This window comes from Poecilia formosa, unplaced genomic scaffold, assembly GCF_000485575.1.
Source record: "Poecilia formosa unplaced genomic scaffold, Poecilia_formosa-5.1.2 Scaffold63, whole genome shotgun sequence".
NCBI lineage: Eukaryota > Metazoa > Chordata > Actinopteri > Cyprinodontiformes > Poeciliidae > Poecilia > Poecilia formosa.
In genome coordinates, this window is record NW_006800002.1 from 1,694,397 (window position 1) to 1,698,492 (window position 4,096).

Here is a 4,096-nt window from a genome sequence, read left to right on the forward strand (position 1 = left end):
GACTTTTCAAACTCAGAAATTTCCAAGAGAATTCCTAGAAAATTTCTGAGATTAATCTCAACATTTTTGAGTTTTTCAGAGGAAACGTACCCTTTTTTTCTATCTACAATAGCCCTAAAACACCCTAACAATATTGAGTTGCCTGTGTTGGTATTATCCCGTACTGTAATGCAGAGGAAGATGAATAAAGTTTTGGTTAAGCTAAAACACAACACTGGCTCATATCGTCCGTCCAAACGCAAACTAGATGTAGACATAACAGCCTGTTTCATTCAGCTTCATAAATAATTTTAATTTTACATCAAACAATTACTGTTTTTTATCCACTGCCATGGAATTGGTAAAATATCAGTATTTAGATAGGATTACACTTTAAACCTTTTTAATTTATGTCAGTTTTGTTCTCCAGTCCCAGTAAAAACCTTTTGTTTTTCATTCATACGTCAGCTTCTACTGCTTACCCTCAGTTCAGTAATGAAAACACTAGGAATGTCCTGATGAAGCAAACCTGGCTCTCCCTCAATTTTCCCATAACGTGCTTCTGGAATTATGAGGGTGTTTATCGGTAAACAACGTCTCACGGACAAAAACAGGCCCTTCCCAAAGCTCCCACCACTGCAGCTCAGGTAGCAGAGAGATGGGTCACCATCATGTGTAAAGGGTTCTGCTGATCAACCACAACATGTCTGGTCCAACAGGTACGTTAACTAGAGTCCACTGAACGCTGGTGCCGTAGTAGCGGTTTCCCAGCAGCCCCTCCAGCTCGGTTATCCACTGCTGGTTCTGGACTTCCATAAAGCTTCTTGAGTCAACAGGATGCCAACAGGCCGACAGGAATACTGAGCAGGTCCAACTCGGCTCCATCCTCGTCTCGCACTGTGTCTCAACTCAACCTTGCCGAAGGGCAAAAAGTGCATTACACAGATAGCAGCGATCCAGAGACCACATTACATAAAGTTATGTTATGCAACGGTCACTTGGATCCAACATCTATAGTCTTCTTATATGACCGGACAGTGTCTTGGAACAGTGTTTTGTCACGTTGTAGCCACAAACGTTTGTGTATTTTGATGGGATTTGATGTGACAGCCCAACACAAAGAGGATGTTTACAGTAGATTTCAAATTGTGTCATAAATAGAAATATGAAAAGTGTTGGCAGGGGCATATGTTTTGACCTAGTTAAGTTTCCACTTAATTCTCATTTCCCTTCAGTGCTGCATCTGAAATTTCTCCTATGGACCTCGATTTCTCCGGATGAATTTCAACCCGGCCAATCAGCGAACAGAAAGAGCTTTGAACAGTGATGAATTAGATTTGAAGTCTGCCATGATTGCAGTTTTAGCAATGACAGTGGAGGAAGTAAACAGAGCCGTTAAATATGTGTTGGCCACACCTCCAAATATTGAGTCGTTTAGTTTAGGACTTCTTATTTCGTAGTGGGGTTGGTTGTTTACAGCGCACTCAACTTGTACATATATCAGGACCAAATGTTAGCGATTGCCTCCAGCTACCAATTATTTCTCAATAGCTGAGGGTCTAGACCTTCTGTACGAAGCAAAGCGATTAGCGACATGAGACTAGTTTTAAACCAGGCCAGTACAGAGTCAATCTTTACTTAAGGTCTTCTTTCACTGCAATCACAGCAAAAAGTTTCTTTGGGTATTTCTCCTTTAACACCTTTCCACATCTAGGTACTAAAAGTTCTGTCAAAAATTAGATTGAGGTCCAGGTCCAATAACTAACCAAGTCATTTTATTGTAGCCTTTTCTTTATGTTCTGGGTCACCACCTCAAAACTTCTACAGCCACTGCCAGGGTTTCTTGTGAAACTGGTGTGAGTTGGGATGAACACACCATCGTCTCCACCGGCTCTGTCCACAGAACACTATCTCACATGTCCCCAACATGAAGGAACACACAAGTAGGTCCTCTTAAGGCTTTCTGTAAACAACAGTTTAGTTCTTGCCACTCATCTATAGTGAGCAGATCTGTAGAGGGCACAACTAATCGTAGCCCCATCCGTAGCTTAGGATCTTTTCCGCTTCACCGTGGATCTGGTCACATGACTTTTATTTCACAAAGTGCCTCGAGATGGTATGTGTTGTGAACTGGCGCTATAAAAATAAACTGAATTACGCCCAATTGAATTATTTGGCTCCTCTTGCTCAGTTGAGGATTAGGTCTGGCACTGTGCCATACTATTTCCGTTTTTAGATGAAGAGATTTACACAGTACTCTGAGAGACATTCAGACCTTGAGATATTGTTTTGAATCAAGCCCAAATTTATCCTTCATCTGTGTTTTGTGTTCCTTGGTCAACATGATGCTGTTTGTCCCCTAATTTACAGTTTTATCTGCGCAAGACTGTGAACAGCGTGCATCGTTTACTTTCTACTTTACAATTATGCATTATTAGAGCCACACAAGTAACCCAAAAACAATGTTAAGGTTGTGGGTTGCTAATGAGGTAAATACTTTTCTATCAGCTGAATTCTTTCCCTGTAAAAAAAAAAAAAAGGGTTTTCTGCGCATACAATGGTACCTGACCTTGCTGATTATAGCTCATCAGACAGAGAGTCTGTTTGAGTGGAGGAACATGTTGTCCTGCACACAGCAGAGCGGACGAGCTCGCATATGCACCTGCATCATAAAAGACTTGCACTTTTTTTTTCGTCTGGAAAACCTTAGAAAATCTGACGAAAGAAGTGATCACCAAAGCAATCACTTCTTTTAGCCCAAATACCGTAACAGTGGACCAATTTAGAAATGCTCCAAATAGCGTACACTACAAAGTCGAAAGGCTGTGAAGAGACATGATGATGAGTGATCTTCATCAGCGTACCACCTTTTGGTGTATTATAGGTGAGAAAATGAATATACAAATATGTCTCAAACCTGTCAAAGCAACATATTTTTTTTTATTTTCCTGTGGATTTTCTTCTAGAAACATTGAAGTCACACCGAATCAAGCAGCAGTACTGCTTCCACAGCTTCTCCGTCGTCATTCATCTCCAAAGTATCAAACGTACTATTCTGGATGTATGAATAAAGAGGCCCCCTTTACCTGTCACAATTAATGGGGAGGTGCAGCTCTGATCTCAGGAGACCGGAGCGGCGAGCACAAAGGATGTCGCCTGGTATCTGATGGCCTACATGGCGTTTTTGCGAGTAAAATGGAGCGGCGCGCACAATCCTGCACGCTGTCTGTGGGACCGGCATCAGCAGACATGTTGACAAGAAAATGACTGGGTGAATTTAATTTTTTTCCCAGGTAAAATTTGGTCACAAGTCTGTCAGTCACAAGTCCTTCATTTAAAAAATGAAATGAGGGGGCGGGTCATAGCCAGAGGGAAAGCTATGTTGCACATTTTCCCACCATTTATTAAATATTTATTTCATTTCTCTTTGGATCAATAAAGTATTTTTTGAATTTGAATTCTTGTAAATGTATGCAGTATTTATGGAGTTTGGACTTTGAAAAGTGATCAAAAACTTTGAAACCTAATGAAAAAAATTCCGGAGTTAAGTGGACGTTTTAGGTAAAGCCGTCAAATTTAATCTGGGAACTTGCAATTGAAAATGGAGGATAATACCAACTTCCAAGCTTCTGTTTCAAGAGTAAATGCAATGTCTGCAAATATAACCAGCTTCACAGATTACCTCTAAATTTGCAGTTATATGATTCTTATTTCAATATTATCACATTCTGCCATTATGTAACTAACTAGACGTTTAGCTTTAGACCAAGTGCAAACTCCTAGTTTAGTTTTAGTTTCTCGTGATAATCAGTAAATTATTTGTGTTAAAAAAATGACATTTTTTAAAGAAAATAGTTTTAGTTTTATTGTAAATGTGTGAAAAGAATTTGCACCACCACTCAGTTCTCACACACTCAACACTGCTTTGTGAACTGAGCGTTCACAACAAGAACAAAGGTGCTATTTTTTAAACTATTTTATTACTATTGTCCACACAACCTAAACTTAATGCTAGCAAACTGAATTAATGAGAGAAAAATGTGACTTAATCATAAGTACTACCGGTTACATTATGTGGAAAAAGGAACCATGAATTCACCTTAATTTAGATATAAAA

General features: G+C 39.5%; 1 protein-coding gene across 1 annotated transcript in view; it reads right to left on the minus strand.

The window, feature by feature from the left end:
• The window catches only part of arhgap32a (Rho GTPase activating protein 32a), a 32,003-nt gene that overhangs the window by 22,877 nt on the left and 5,030 nt on the right, over nucleotides 1-4,096 (minus strand). The window lies entirely within an intron of this gene.